The sequence below is a fragment of the Haliaeetus albicilla genome, chromosome 20 (assembly GCF_947461875.1).
Source record: "Haliaeetus albicilla chromosome 20, bHalAlb1.1, whole genome shotgun sequence".
In the NCBI taxonomy this organism is placed as follows: domain Eukaryota; kingdom Metazoa; phylum Chordata; class Aves; order Accipitriformes; family Accipitridae; genus Haliaeetus; species Haliaeetus albicilla.
In genome coordinates, this window is record NC_091502.1 from 22111265 (window position 1) to 22128809 (window position 17545).

Genomic DNA, 17545 nt, shown 5'->3' on the forward strand with positions numbered 1-17545 from the left:
TCTGAGTGGGGCCTTTAGGTGCTGCTGTAAGAAATCTTGCTACATTATGTGAGTGTACAGTGCAGATGAGCATGGAGTTAAGAACGCTTACGAGGAAGGGTAAGACGGGAAGCAAGTGTGAAGACTTTACATATCCAGTTGTGGTGGTTGACCCTGGCTGGATGCCAGGTGCCCACCAAAGCCGCTCTATCACTCCCCTCCTCAGCTGGACAGGGGAGAGAAAATATAACAAAAGGCTCATGGGTCAAGATAAGGACAGTTTAATAAAGCAAAAGCACAGGTTCCATGCAAAAGCAAATGAAAACAAAAGATTTTATTCTCTACTTCCCAATAATAGGCAATGTCTGGCCACTTCCCAGGAAGCAGGTCTTCAGTACGCATAGTGGTTGCTCTGGAAGAAAAATGTAGAATGACAAATGTAAAATAACGAATGCCCCCCCTTCCATCTCCCTTTACTTAGCTTTTATAGCTGAGCTGATGTCATAAAGTATGGAATATCCCTTTGGTCAGTTTGGGTCAGCAGTCCTTGCTATGTCCCCTCGCAAGACCTTGCCCACCCCCAGCCTGCCAGTGAGGGGGAGGAAATGTTGGAGAGACAGCCTTGATGCTGTGCGAGCACTGCTCAGCAGTAGCCAAAACACTGGTGTGTCATCAACACCTTTCTAGCTACCAGTACAGAGCACAGCACTGTGAGGGCGGCTATGGGGAGAACTAACTCCATCTCAGCCAGACCCAATACACCAGTATACGACTGCATATGGGTGGGTAGAAAATATACCCTGTCTGCCTTTGTGCTTCCAAAACCCAACACTGTCAGCTGAAGGGAAAAATGGCAGTGTAATTGGTGTAATTTGCCACTAAATGTTTAGCTGAGTCTTATGTAAAGAGGAAGACTCGTGTGACATATGCTTAGGAGCACATGTTTCCTTCGGGAAATTTCAGTCCTAGTAAAAATTTTGAGGTTACATAAAGTTACAGCTGCATTAAGAATTCATAGTTCGATGGAAGAAAAATAGGTGTCTTGCATGGATTTGTAATACCTTAAAAAACAAGGAATATTTTATTCATTCATCTCTATGAAAATAAAAACAAACCTGTCTCTTTTTTACCATGAAGATAAATTGACAGTGTCTTTAAACTACTACCTGTGAGAACAAGGGAACACTAAGAACAGGTATAAAACTTTAAATACTGAGAAAAGCATTTAACAATCACACTCATCTGCTTGAGGCAGGTGTAGCTAATAAGGAGGAAAGGAAGGAACAGCTGTATCTTGGCTAAAGGCTCCTTGGCCATACAAAGATAAATAGCTAACAGCTGGTTTCCCACAAGGGGTATCCTTGCTGTAATGCCCCTGTTTCTGCTCCCTTGCTTAGATGAATCTTCTTTTAGGCCAAAGGGGAAGACATGTTTATACATCACAGAGACAGATGCTGTCATCCTTGAAGATGATAATTTGTCCTGGCTGTAGAAAATTACCTCTCATTGGTCACTGTGGGAGTGGACACAGATGTTTTGTATTATGGTGTTCAAAGTCACGCTAGTTATTAGGGTAGTAATGTGGCATGGCTTTTCTAGACATGTGAAAAATGGCAAATGGGGAATGTGCTTCTTCATGCAGTTGAATTCTATTTTTTTATTGCAGTTCATGAAGATTTGCAAGATAATTTTTTTAAGAGAGTATGAGAAGGAGAGAGAGTTTTACTGGATGCTTTACCATCCCTTCTAATTTTGCAGCCCAAATCCTGAAATGAACACAATATTAATCACAGTAGGGCTGCAATTACAATATGTAAGACATTTCAGCTAAATGGAAAGGATAGTCTCTCACTCTTAAGGCATTGATGAGGGTCTCAGAAGGGGAGATCAGCCCTGTGTAAGCCTGATCTTCCTGTCTTATTTCTCTACCTGCAGGATGGTGAGGCACTTTTACTCTGTGATGGTGCGTACCAAAGAGCAACTGAGTTCTGTTTTGCTGAACGTGTTGCAAATAGTGGGTTCTGCCATCAAGCCTGCACATAACATCTAGTTTCTTTTTCAAGTAAACTGAATATGGACATATAGCAGAGTTTACAGGGCATAATATTGAGTTGTTATGGCTCCTCCCCTTTATGAAAAATGCTGGGAGATCCAACACAAATTTTGGCTTGTGCTGTTCTTCCTTTTCTGCCTGATATATATTGTTATCAGCACACAAATGACTTTTTTTCTGTCTCTGAAACTAACCAACAAAAAGTTGCTCTTCTTGGTGCATTATTGGCATATTCTGCAGATTTCAGAACTGTTTCTAGGATTGGTGCTTTTCTCCAAGGGATAAATGCCACTCTGCAAAGCCCAGAGATGCTCACCCATTTTTTGAAAGCCCAATCTCTACTATTTCAAATTAAACTCTTTCTTGTTGCTTTTCTTCCCCAGCATGTACTATAAAAAAGCACATCTTACAATCTCATAGGAGTACTTGACATATACTGAGTCTTGAGACCTTTTCAGATTCTTAATTTTGCATTTAATTCTATAGTTGTTATAATATATTTATTGAAATATATATGTAGATTGATAGATAGCTAGATGATGGCATACAGTGTCACTTGTTATGTTTGGGTTATCACACCTATCCAAATACATTTTAAGTGAGCAGAATATTTATTTCCAATTTTTAGCTGAAAACTGAGCACTTGGATGCACCTTGTAATTATAAAGTTGTAGATACAGGCAATTCTAATACAACATAAGTTTCACCAACAGAACTTTCCATGAGAGAGAGAAACATGTGAAAGAGCCTGAGAGACTTTCCAGTAAATCTTTCATGTCTTTATTTTTCAGGAGCCCTGCTGCAGAGAAAATATATGCCTCCTCCTAGAGTATCATCTGTGGCTCACCCAGAAGAATCGGTAATTTTTATATAAAAAGTGGGGGATGAAGGAAGTTTTCATTTTACTGCATCCATCAATCTGAAATCTTTCAAACTCTTCTACTTTTATGGGCAATTCATATCATTTTTTGCTGTTTCTCAGATTTCACAGAAGTTTATTTAAGCCTAAGTTGTACACTGAATTAAACCTGTAAATTTTGAGCCCTTAACTTAGAAGGTAATTTAACTTGAATGTTACCTTTTTAGTCTATTATTTAGGTTGTAACTGCACATTACAAGCTGAATTTACCAGAAATGTAAGCTTTGAGTCCCAAATGTTAGGATCCTATTACCTACTCTGCTTTATCTTGCATCCTGATCCTTCATATTCCCAAATATACAGAGGTCAATGGGAGCAGAGAGCATAATTTGATATTAACCTGACTTGATAGAGATTGAGTGCAATGTGACTGTTGCTGAGTCAAAATATAACCTATGTAACAAAACTAATCTAAAGAAAAATCAATCTGAAAATGAACATTTTATATGAAAAACAAATTTACAGCTTTTCCAGGATACAAAGGATTATTTTTTTTCTACAGGGAATTTCATAAATATTGAATTGCTTTTCTCATTAAATACTTCTCTTGTTTGTTGTGGTTTAACCCCAGCTGGCAACTAAGCCCCACGCAGCCCCTCATTTGCTCCACCCTAAGGGATGGGGGAGAGAATCAGAAGGGTAAAAGTGAGAAAACTCGTGGGCTGAGATAAAGACAGTTTAATAGGGAAAGCAAAAGCCGTGCACACAAGCAAAGCAAAACCAGGAATCCATTCCCCACTCCCCATGGGCAGGCAGGAGTTCAGCCATCTCCAGGACAGCAGGGCTCCATCACGCCTAACGGGGACTGGGGAAGACAAACGCCATCACTCCCAACGTCCCCCCTTCCTTCTTCTTCCCCAGCTTTATCTGCCGACCATGACGTCCTATGGTCTGGGATATCCCTTGGGTCAGTTGGGGTCGGCTGTCCCAGCTGTGTCCCCCCAACTCCTTGTGCCCCCCCAGCCTCCTCGCTGGTGGGGTGGGGGGAGAAGCAGAAAAGCCCTTGGCTCTGGGTAAGCCCTGCTCAGCAGGAACGAAAACATCCCTGGGTTATCAGCACTGTTTTCAGCACAGATCCAAACCATAGCCCCATACCAGCTACTGTGAAGAAAATTAACTCTATCCCAGCCAAAACCAGCACACTTATTGAAAGAACACTTTCTGATAGAAAACTCTTTCAGTTATGGTTTTCCAGCAAAGTTTGAAGTACAGACCTCACAGATTTTCAACTGTATTGTGAGATTCTTTTTACTTTTTTTTGGTCTGTTTTGAAGGAATGTATTTGAAGGTCAAACCTGCAGGGTAACAGGGCTATTAAACGGGTCTTTTGCAAGTGTAGACTAGAACTTTTTTTCCAGGGGGAAAAAAAAAAAAGCAAAAAAAAAAAAAAAGACCAACTAAATCTTTTTATTAAAGGTTTGAGTTGTATTTGTTTGAGTTAATTAAATCTTATCACATTCATATGCACTTTCTAATTAACAATTAGCCATGTTTTCTTTGTAATAAATGAGAAAACTTTCAGGAACATGAGAATGGATAAAAGCGTGCAGCAGCTTAATGAATCTGTATTTAATCTCTGGAGAGCTAAGTTAAATTTAGCAACAGTGACAAGCAAAACTGTACATTGGTTTAGGGTCTGAGATGTGACAATTTCTTCATGAAATCAACTATCTGCAATAACAAAATGTTCCCAAAATAGTATTGTTCAGTACACAGTCTGAATACTCCAAACAAAAGTAAAGAAAGTAAATTTGATTTAAACAATGGACTAAGAATATTTAGAAGAAATACTGCATTTAGCAAGACAGTTCAATGTACAAGAAACTTAGGCAGTTGATAACACCCACATTTTCCCTAAGTTTTTAAAAGCTCTTCCCTTCAAAAGATTTCATCTTTAGTAGGGAAAAAATGTGTTACTGTCTCTGTTCTCCCAGACCAATGGAAAATTTTACCGTTTAATAAGCTAGCAAGTAAAGGTAAACTGCAGACCTCTGCAAAGTCATCACCCTAACCAGCTAGTTCATGTTAAAAATAGAACCTACTTTCTCTACAGCAGATTTAGCTATATGTGAGTTGGTGTGTTTTGTCTAGCCTCTGCTAGAAACATACTTTTTCTTGTACAGTCAGAAGACCTTGGTGATTAAAGCAATACTTCCATGAAATGGATTTTCATCACAAAGTGCTGCATTGCCTATATCTGAAGCTAAGTCTCCTACCAGGCAAGTAAGAGACACAAACTCTGCATGTCAGCCAGGCTCCCCTTCCAGGCTTGCCTACAGGGGTTATTTCACTTTGTGCAAATCACATAGTTGTTGGGCTAAAGAGAGACTAACTCTATATCTCTGTATTTAATATCTTCTCCTAGACTGTGGAAACTGATGTGTTAAATTGCTCGGTTATTTGGGGGTTGAAAAATCCGTCTCAGCTTTTTAATAACATTTTAAAAGGTCTGTATTTGGAGAATGAAGGGGGATTCTCCTAATCCTACAAATATTTGTCACATGGGAGAAAATCTCCTCCTCCATTATTAATCTTAAACTCTTACCATATCATTTTTGTTTGTGCATCCTCCCTTGGTATCTACTTAGTAAGACATTTTTGGACTAATGGCATTTTCTCTGGGAAGGTCCAATCCTATGACCCAAACTTTGAATAACAGGTGGTGTGTGATGAAGGTACATTACTGAGCACTTTAAGAAAAGATCGTCAGCTCTGTGGCTTAATTCTGAACATACGCAGCCAGTATCTGATGCCCCTTGGATAACTAGTTGGGTACGCTGATTTCCAGAACCATTTCCTGCAAGAGGACTTCAGCACCTGGCAGGATGGTGATTGATATAGCCAAAATGAAGCTTTGGAGGTGCACGGGCCGATTGCTGGCTCTGTGTATAAGCATTAATGATAACTTTGGAGACAGTGCATTTGAATATGTAGTGCCAGGGGCGCTGTTGACTGTTTGGCATGGAGTTCTGTTGTGGTTTAACCCCAGCCAGCAACTAAGCACCACGCAGCCGCTCACTCATTACCCCCCACCCAGTGGGATGGGGGAGAAAATCGGGAAAAAGAAGTAAAACTTGTGGGTTGAGATAAGAACAGTTTAATAGAACAGAAAAGAAGAAACTGATAATGATAACACTAATAAAATGACAACAGTAATAATAAAAGGATTGGAATATACAAGCGATGCACAATGCAATTGCTCACCACCCACCAATCGACGCCCAGTTAGTCCCTGAGCGGCGATTTCCCCACCCCCACTCCCCCCAGTTTATATACTGGGCATGACGTCACATGGTATGGAATACCCCTTTGGCCAGTTTGGGTCAGCTGTCCTGGCTGTGTCCCCTCCCAGCTTCTTGTGCCCCTCCAGCCTTCTTGCTAGCTGGGCATGAGAAGCTGGAAAATCCTTGACTTAGTCTAAAGACTATTTAGCAACAACTGAAAACATCAGTGTTATCGACATTCTTCACATACTGAACTCAAAACACAGCACTGGACCAGCTGCTAGGAAGACAGTTAACTCTATCCCAGCTGAAACCAGGACAAGTTCCTGGTGCCAAACATTGAGTTGTCCTTGAGTCCCATTGACTTCAATGGAAATTAAGAATCCTCAACATCTGGCAAGATTTAACTAAGAATAAAGATGGTTGTGGTGTGTTTCTTCTGTGAATTGAAATTAGTTACATACCCATGGAGGGCACAGTGCTTTCATTTCAAACATTGGGAGCAAGGAAGTAGGAAGCTATGGGGCAAAGGCCCATATTTATATGGGCCTGTGGTGATATATCACCAGTGTGAAAAACAAATGAGAAGTGATCTTCTCCCAGAAAAGCTCTTTGTTGTGTGTCAGTTCACTTTTCCCTGTGACCAATACTACATGTTTTATGCCGCAGTTGCCTGTTTACTTACAAATGGAAAACTGTATTCCCTTGGTCTTGTGCATTCAATGAGATGGAGGAAGCTTTCTAATTCCAAAACCAGTGGCTTCTTCATAAGACTTGAATGCTGGACAATGTCAATCTTATGATGTAAAAACTTCTTGTTGATTGATATTTATGTCATGCCCCAAGGCCTCAGCTCTACTGAGTTATGCAAGTTACAGACTTGTAATGGTGATTAATGATGTGCTTTGAAGGTAAAAGTCAGAAGACAGTCACAGAAAAATGTGGCTGTACAAGAGGTGAGAAGGAAAGACACTTAATGATAAACATTTTAAAGTGTTCTTAGAATTAAGCTTGTCTAAGGCAGCCATTTTATCCAGAAGATTATTCCTCAGTACTCTCCGCTTCTCATATTTAATAGAAACGCCACCATGTAAAGGGAAAACAGGTGGACAGTTGTGATCAGTGCTCTTAACTGGCTAAGGAATGTGAATGCACCAATGTTCTGGTCATCTGGCTTTTATTATCTCTCTTGGCCTTCTTTTTATCCATCTGTTATGATCTAAAAAGGCAAGGTGTAAATTTTTGGGGTACAAACTCATGTGATTTTGATAATTATCAAAATAATAATAAAAAGGTATTTGTAGACAGTTTGTTTTATCCAAGCACCTGGAATTGCTTTAAAATATGATCTTCCCAAGCTTTATAAGTGTGTTAAATATTATTATGCCCTTTAATGATCTACATGCCTATGAAGGGGTCAAAGATTTTGTTGAGGCAGCTGTGGAAACTGAAAAGAGAATTTTATGTCAGCTTTTACTTCTCGGACATGGAGGTTTTGTAGTCACTTAAGGCATTTTGCATGTGAGGTTTTCTTGCATAAGCTTCTTCTTCCCACAAATTTATTCAAGAAAGAACAACATGGAGATCACCAAGTCCTAACAAGTCCCTTCAGCCTTCCCTTCTTCCTCTGCCAATGGTAACTTCTTGGTGGCCTCCAACAGAACGAGTTGTGACAGCTTTCCCCACCAGACCTCCAATACCAAAGAACAGCGACGGCTGAGCCAGAGTTTGGTCCTTTCCCCTCTTGTTACTAATAATGTTGAAAAGCTACATTACTTTCTCTGATATCCCCAGATTCAAAATCCCAATCAACTTGTGTAGGGTCTTAAGAAAAGGTCTGTGTCTGCTTTACTTGTTCTTGTTATAAAACACATGAAGAAGGGCACACGGTAGGCATGAGAATAGTAATAACGAAGTAGTAGGTAAGATTTAGAGCCTTGCAACTTTTCCAGTGTTTGCTTTTACCAATTTACTCTTTGTATTTTGATGGATTAAAAGTCCAGACAGGTATAACCCATCTTTGCTAACACTTTGCTAGTCTGCACTTTTGCTTTTCTCTTACAAAAAATGCAAGCCTGTTACCTTGTTTGCCATTCTGCTGAGAATATTCATTTGCAACAATATATAACCACCATCAACAAGGGAGAAGTTGTCAAGAAAGTGAGACCAATGTTTATTTCTGTTGAACAAGCTGATCCTGGTGATCTTGGAAAATATAACTAATCTATATGTGTTTCCTTAGCCTTAGGCCAAAATGATCATTTTTTCAACATCAACTGATAAAATCTCTCTCTTAAAGGCATTTTTAGTTTTATCTGTGGGAAACATTTTCTTTTACTTATGATGAATAATTTTTTGCAAGGTCAGAACCATCTAGGCTTTCTCCCAAGACTAATTACTTAAGAATCTCTGCAAAGAAAGACGGAAAATTTATTCCAGTTGTTTGAAAGTGATGTTATAGCAAAACAGCTTTCCATGATCAAAAATGATATTTCAAGTTCAGATTGTAGAAAATGTTTCTTAAAACTTTAAACTTAATGTTGGTCTAAAATCTGCTTCTACATTATTAATTATTCCATCGACTGGACATGGAAATAGAACCCACAGTTAGATTTTGAGTTTTTCTCTATTTCCTTGCATAAAACCTTGGACAAATCATTCAAATTGAAATGAAGAAAAAAATAGATTGGAAGAATACTTTTATCCTAGAAAATTTCCAAGTGTTACTTAGCAATGTTACAGGGTTGTCTTGAGAGCTGATTTCAGTGATTAAGCCCATAAGGCATGCCAAAAGCACTATGGTTCATATTTCAGTAAATACTATCCCATAATATTTTTTCTGTTGGAAACGGCAACTTATCCTTATACCAGAATCCAAGTCAGGTCCATGTGTATTCCAGAGGTCAGCCTGCATTGTAGATTCTCTGTCAGACTTACACAGAATATGAGTCTCTTCAGACTCAGCTTGGAGTATTGTCTCCATCTGTAGTAGACTGGGTTTGTTTGTTGTGTTTTTATCTCAAAAGATTTTGGGTTTACAGACAAGAAAGAACTGGTTGGGATGTGAAGGCTGGGGGCAGACCTGGCTGCTGTGACCGTGGAATAGTGGAGTTTGGGATCCTGAGAGGACAGAACCAGGAGAATAGCAGGATTACAACCCTGGACTTCAGAAGAACAGACTTTGGACTGTTCAGAAAACTGCTTGGAAGAATACCATGGGATACTGTCCTACAGACAAGAGGATGATCAGAAGAGTCAGTTGATTTTCAAGGATCACCTCCTTCAAGTTCAAGACTGGCCGATCCCTTTGAGCAGGAGGTCGTGCAAATGTGGCAGGAGCTCCTGTGATGGACAAGGAGCTCCTGACAAAACTGGAATATAAAAAGGAAACATACAGGAGGTGGAAGCAGGGACAAGGGACCCAGGATGAATATAAAGACTTTTTCAAAGTGTGCAGGGATGGGGTCCTTCCAAACTCATTGTGGCTCATTTATAAGATGTGACTTACTGTTACATGTGCCCTCCATGTTCATGGATAAGGGTCACATCAGCTTCCTTCTAATGGGTAACAGCTCTTTGTGGTGACTTGTTATCTGTAATAACCCTGAGAATTTGGTGTCCCGTTGTGCAAGGTTCTGCACAAAATTCATAACTTCAACTTTTCCTGCCATGAAGAAACTACAGCCTAAATATGAAGTTAAAACAGGTGCACATGAGACAGTGGCAACACAGTGTAATGGTGAGAATATTAAGAACACTCTAACAGTCACAACCACCTTCCTGTGTAGTTACCACAGGCATCAGAGCAGAGGAGAAGGTTAAGCAAGCAGTTGATTGAGAAGGCTTGTAAATGCTTATTTGCCCCCTCCTTCCATGTATGAAGGAATCATGCTGTCATAATCTGCTTAAATTACTATTTGTTTTATAAATAATGTTTTTTAAAAAAGCAGTATGTTTACTGTTTTATTGCCCTCTTTCAACAGGATATGTATTTTCTTAGTTTTCAAAAGTAGAATGAAATACAGTTTTTAAACATCTATTTATAACAGCTGGGGGAGCTGTGTAAATCTTTAATATTATATACTTGTCCTCGAGGTTTCTGTCATCATCCATAATTTAAAGCAAATAAGTCTTGGACTTAGAAAGGTTCACTCTGCACTCACCGTTTTGCTAGATCCAGAAGCAACATACAACATGCCTGTTTTATCCTTAGGGTGTTAAGAATGAAGCTTGGAGCTTTGATGAGGTGATAAGATACACGGATGTTTACAGAAATGTGGAAGGACCACTAGACATATCAGGCATAGCACCACAGCCTTAGGCTCTCCTCTGCTGCCAGCAACTGTGAACTTCAGCAGAGTGCTCAATGGAGAGTAAAATTTAATTAGAAGTGAATTGTGCCAGGGTCTTCTGCCTTCATTCTAAAGATGATAAGACTTGACAGCACCTCTGTCCACTCAGGGTGAAATTTATTGTGTGCTAGATTTCACTATCATATATCAACTTTGCGGAATTAAAAGCAGTCAAGTAAAATGCTAGAAAAGAAAGCATCTAACGATTTGGGTTTAAAAATGTCAGCCTTCAATTCTTGCATCTTTTCCAGAAGTACAATTTTGTGGAACAGTCAAGAGTTATCTAAGCAATTGCAGCTTTGTACTGTGATAAAAAGGGGTTACTGCCTTAAATCATTTGCCCTTACTTAATAAAACCTTATTTTTTAATTAGAACAGCAAACAACCATATTAGGAGACAAATTTCTTTAATTAGGGTTTTGTATCTTTTATTTGCTTTCCACTAAAGGTTTAAATCAAAGGCAGAAGAGCAAAGCACAGGACAGCAATGTGTTACTTAAATCTACTTGGAAGTAAAATCTTCTGTCTCAATAAGAATTAGGAGATTCTTCCAGGATTAAAATACTAAAGTACATTTCTTGAGACTGAGGATCTGATTAATGTCTAGAATATTGAAGTATACTGACAAAATATTTTTTTAGAAAGTCTTAGGTTGTGTCACAAAATGTGCAATCTAAGGGGTGCGGGTTTCTCCAGAAGAAAGATGATTAAAAAAAATTGCAAGCTAAAAAGTCATTTTAAAACTAAGCATAATTTTCTGGCCAGAAGGAAACATCGTCGGTCTTTATAAATCACACAAAGGCTGTAATTCAGAAAAGCTTCCTTAGAAATCATGGTTATCAGTAGGTAGTTTCCTTCCAGCATGATACTAAGTTTTTTTGCTTACGGGTAATGGATGATGGTCCTCTCTACACTGAGCACTGCCTGTATCAGTGTAGTTTTGGGGTATGTCTGCACATCTTGCAACCTTCCTGCATTCTTTACCAGATCACTCCACCTCAGGCTGATCAGCTCATATCTTTTGTACCACTGATACTCACTGCCCTCTTTCTCCACAGCTTCGATGCACAGGCCATGGTGTTTCTCAGCGGCTCATGAGTTATACAGAGCTGCAGCCTACTGCTCGTTTGCTTCTGATGCGTAGGGTCTTGAAATGGGAGAGAACCTATTCAGCAATGCTGTGGCTGATGCCTGGTACTCAGCAGGGCCATGCATATAGAGGAGTACCAATACCCACACATATAGAGGAATACCAATACCCAAGCATATAGAGGAATACCAATACCCAAGCTTATAGAGGAGTGCCAGTGCAGCCCTTCAGGAAAAGGGGTTGCCTAGCTCATGCTGTATCATGCTCCTAAAGGGATGCGAAGCAAGACTTGTACATAATTTTGTCCCCAATGTTATTGGGGCAAACTGAAAAATGCCCACCCTGCTTTATTATAAGACTTGGTGTTTTCCTTGTTAATTGCTCTACAGTAATTTTAAGAAAAAGTAGATAAACATTTTGGGGTATGATTCATTTCTGGTCTGGTGTAAGTTATGTGTGAATAAACTCTATATTGCCCAAATTATAAATGGGTGTACTGGTTTACTCTCAACTACACCATTGTCACTAGCTTCATAGATACGTTTGTTTGCAGAGTTTACAGAAAGCCATGGATGCACCATTCTCCACTAAGCAGTATGTTTAGGGTGTTTCCAAAATCTAGAGGTAATATAAGATGAAACATAAATTCTGAGAACTCTTTCTTCATCATTCATGGAAATTGAAAATGACATTGACAATCGGCTGGTGGTATGCAGTATACGTACAATGGGAATCAGCCACTGGCATGAAGAAAGTGGTGGCATTAAGAAGTAGTGTGCCCTTCTGCCAGGTATGGTTATCACTTATATGTACCTTGTAATAAGGGTAACATGTTCTCACTCTTTTTTAAGAATTCAATAACCTGAGAGAGGGAAGGAGGATAAACCGTACACATTAAAGTATGTGTGTGCATATATATATTTATGTATATTTTCATCTGAAAGGTTGGATAGCCAGTATGTGAATAGAGTTAATGTGTCCCCAAATGTCTCCGGAGCAATGAAGCGTCAAAAAGTTACATCTATATTAATATAGTAACATTGCCAGGGCACAAGGTTTGCATGACATCCCTATGGCCTGTTAGCCTGGTGTGTCTTTGGTGAGGGTCAGCTCTCTCACGCAGCACAAAGGCACAGTTCAGGGGTTAGTGTGGGCTGTGGTCCACTTCAACAGTCAGTTTGGATTTTGGGTTTCTGTGCTGGGAATGTAAGGATGTTTATCTGCTTTGGTGCAAGGTGTGCTGAAACAGTTGGCCTACGCATCAGAGTATAGTACCTGGTACTTTTTGTCTATTTGTGCATACGTAGCCATTAATAGCAACGTGGATCTGTCCAGGTAGGAAGCAGGACTGTGGGATGTAAGCTGGAGGACTGCCAGTACTGCAGTAATTAAGCATGGATTCCCATAAATCCTGGTGAGAGCAAACTCTACCGCAGAATGAATTTACTCCTGTCCAAAAAGTGTTAAATACTGTAACGTCAAGGCTGCAAACGAATCTTTCTTGGATTGAGCTGGTGTGCACATTTCAGGTATGCTAAGCACACCAGGCCCTGTAGAAAAAAACATGCTGATTATTCTAGTCCCAGGTGGCCAGTTGTTCAACCTCAGAGATGTTTCTTAGCAAGTGCTGCTGCTTCTTGACAGTCCCAAGTGAGTCATTTCTCTGCAAACTGTGTGAGGCAAGGACGGCTCCCAAACCTTGAGTTGTACAATGGTCTCAGCTGAGTCTCCTAGTTACACTGATGCCGGTAGTGTTAGATGTGATGACACTTGACACAGGTATCCAGTCTCAGCTCAGGCTTTCCAACATACATTTGAGAGCAGCTAGGGATATACAATAAATGCAAAGCCTTGATTCCTCAGGCAATCTTTGTGAGTAGGCTGAATGTAGGAAGCACAAGTTTCCATGTTTCTTGTTCTTTGTAGGAGAAAAAAAATGGTGGATGAAGTATGGTAATCTTAGTTGATGAGATGTGTGTGAATGGCCTGCCAGCCAAGAGATGTGCTTATTCATTATCCTCTTTCATGCATTCTTACTAGCTATGTTTTATATGAATAAATTATATTCGCCCAGGACTTGTCTCTGGAACTGAGCCCAACTGGCATGGCGTGGTTTATTTATAGTATTAAACATTCTTTCCCTCCAAAAGTCTTTCCAATTAAACTGTCTGTTGGGAATGGGTCTTGGCCCAGGTTAACTCCCCAGCTGTGGGCAGGAATTGCTTGGCAGACTGGTAGCTGGCCAAGCCAAATGCATGCTGGGGCCATTCACCCTCTTGATACAGCTGCTTTCAGGAGTGCAGCAGCTATGAGGGAAAGGAGTGAGAAAAAAATGTGAGAGAAACAGCCCTGCAGAAAGCAAGGTCAGTGAAAAGGAGGAGATGCTCCAGGTGCTGGAGCAGGGATTCCCCTTCAGCCTGTGGAGAACACCATGGGGTAGCAGGTTGATCCCCCGCAGCCCATAGAGGACCATGGTGAAGCAGATCTCCACCCGCAGCCTGTGGAGGACCCCATGCCGGAGCAGGTGGATGTGCCCTGAAGGAAGCTGCAGCCCATGGAGAGAAGTTCACGCAGGAGCAGGTTTTCTGGCAGGAACAGCAACCCATGGAGCACCCACGCTGGAGCAGTCCATACCTGAAGAAGACTGCACTCCGTGGAAAGGACCCACGCTGGAGCAGTTTGTGACAAACTGTAGTCTGTGGGAAAAACCCATGTTGGAGAAGTTCGAGGAGGACTGTATCCCGTGGGAGGGACCCTGTCCTGAAGCAAGGGAACAGAGTGAGGAAGAAGGAGCGGCAGAGGTGAAGCATCATGAAATGACCGCAACCCCCATTCCCCATGCTTCCTGCGCCACTTGGGGAGGGAGAGGTAGAAGATTCATGAGTGAAGTTGAGCCTGGGAAAAAGTGGGGATGGAGGGAAGGTGGTTTTAGTTTTGTCTTTTTTTGTCACCATCCAACTCTATTTTTAACTGGTAATAAATTAATTTATTCTTCCCCAATTTGTCCCTGTTTTGCCTGTGACAGTAACTGGTAAGCAATGTCCCTGTCTTTATCTTGACCCATGAACTTTTCCATCCTATTATCTCCTGCTGTCCTATTGAGGAGGGAAGTGAGACAGTGGCTGGGTAGGGGTCTGGCAGCAAGCGAAGGTCAACCCTCCACACCAGAGTTAAAAACCAACATTTGATTTCCTCCAACTCCAACTTTCTGCGGTGGAAATATATGCCTGTTGTATTCCATCTCCTGTAATTCCAAAGTAAAAATAATGAAGGAAATAAGTGAGGGAATGAAAGAAATAATTAACCTTCTCAGAGCAGTTCTTAGCCTTTGGATGCCTTGTTTGCACTCTTTCCTCAGGGCTGTGCCCAAAGACATAACCTAACTCTCCTTTGGTGAACTCTGTGTACTTGATCAGACTTACTCCAGAAGAAAAAAGGTGGCAGAATTTGGTCCTGTGGGGTTTGCATGCAGAAAATAGTGCTTTTTCTTGAATTTAACCTCCTCCTCCCCCTGAAAGCAAGAGGCATGAACAGTAAAGCTTGTGTTAAAGCTGGAATCACAGTATGCAGTGTACCTGTTCCTTTATCTGCATTCTGGGTTTTGGCACTCTCTGTATAGCAGTGCATTGCTTCAGCAACCAAAATAACTTGCTCAGGGCAAAACCAACAATAACAACAAAAAGCACAAGTCCCGAGTATAAGTAAGCACCTGGAGGCATGCGAGTGAAACAAACCTCACTGACATAAATTGATTTGGCAGTAACAGCGAAGTAGGTGGAAAAGCAATGCAGTGGATTAACCTGTTGTCCATTTAACACGAATGAAATAAAACAGGTGAGTAGTAGGAAGCTCCTTGAAAGTGAGGACTGCAGTTCTGAATATACTCAAAATGATGCTGACTTGCTGCTTAATCTTCCTAACTTCACAGCCTGTTTTTAGCACTTCCTTGAAATGTACTGTTTCCCATGGCTGTTAATAGAAATCAGAGCACGTGGTTTCCCCACTGGCTTTGCTCTAGTGGAGCTGTACCCTGTTGTAGGAATTGATGCCTCTGCTGTATTTTACACTCTGAAGAGTATGTGTACCAGCATTCAGCTACCCCAGGATGCAGTGCACAGGAGAAGTGAAGCTGATGACCAGTTGAGAGTGTGTTATCCATTGTCTAGTCAAGTCAAGGAATGGATTCCATCCAAAGTGAAATCCTGCTCCAGTGAGGACTAAAGGTTTTTGCTCTTGACTGTGGTACACTCTGGATTTCAGACACCAGCTTCAATATATGTTGGATTTGTCTCTTCTCATATGCTTATGTTACGAAATCTTGAGGTGTTGAATTAAACCATTATGCTCTCCACTTATATTGTGTCTTGCAAAGAAGATGTGACATACTGACTTACAACCAACAGGGACCTATTCAGAATCACCCAAGTGCTCATTGCTTCCCTTTCTTGAGAGGCACACAGTTCTTTAATAAAGTCTTGTGGGATGCATGGGAGTAAAGGGATTAGGCTGAATTAATGCAAATGCATTTAGATATCAAAATATCTTTTTAATGAATCCTGGTCCAGGCTTTGGTAATCATTCTGCCTGTATTAGACACCCATTTGTTAGGTGTTGCAACAGTAGTTAGCCACCTCAAGTAGGAGGCAGTAGGAGCTGCCTCCTCTGTGATGAGTGGCAACCTGCATGCTCTAATCCAGCAGGAACTTCAACATGTGCATTTAAATCACATATTTCTTGAAAATCTGGCCTTTCTCATCCCAGAAATATGACCATATTGGAGTTAATCTGACCTTTTAAAAATACTGGGTAATGCTTGTGGTGACTGACTCTCCCTATCCGTTCTCCCTAGATAAGGCTTTTTGCTGGGAAAGTAGCATATAATTAATTACGTTAATGATCCTAACAAACTAAATATGTGAGAGGGTAGGTGTTTTGATGCTCTGATGCTCACTTACACAGTCACTGGTATACAGTTCAAGAAAACATTGGTTACTGTCTATCCAAACCCTCTGCTTCACAGTCCTTCTCCCTGGGTTGGAGGGAGTGATCCTTGCTGGCTTTCTGCTCATGGCCCCTTCCTGATCCCTGCTTCCATGAGCCAGGCAGGGGCTTTGTAGTGCATCAGCATTTAAATTTGGCCTTCTGAAGAGCAGCAAAGATATAGACAGACCTTTACTGACCAGCTTTAAAGGCAGGTTTCAGGGATCAATGTAGATAGAGAATTACTGCTACCTTGGGGAAAGGACAAACATTAAATCCCAAATGGAACAATTTGATGGAAACTCATCTCATGCCTTGAGAAGGGTTTTCCTACATAGAGGTCAATATTGAATAGATGTTTAGTGCCAAATGAGCATGCACTTCTCACTATTCTTCTCTGTTCACTTTTTTTCTCAGAGTCTATTTATAAGTTCAGTTTTACAACTTTATGTTCTCAAACAGTTTGTGTGAATTTTCCTGGCCTTGGTGTTAAGTCCTATCCATAGCTGCATATATCACTGTAAAAATGATCTCTGGGGCTGCTCATCTTGTTTGTTGAGTGTTATCACAGCTGAAAAAAGAGATTAATAAAATATCCCCCAAATTGACAGGGCTTCTCAGAGTTAAGTCAAACCCCACATTAGTGAAACTTCTGTACAGATTTTAGATTTCAAAAACAAAACAAAAAAAAAGACAAAGACAAGTATGCAAAATGAGGGGTGTGGGAAGATTAACATGATGTGAAAGGACAATTATAAAGGGCAAATACCGAATAAGTCTCAATTTTAAATTTCATGACAGAATTATGGAATGTTTTCAAAAGATTTAGATTGATTTGCTTTTGATGAACTCTGAAAATCCCTGAAGTGGAAAGAAATAGGTCAAAATTCAGAATATCACTTATGTGTAAGTGAACAAATCTGACCAGAAGATGAGCCAAAGGTGGTG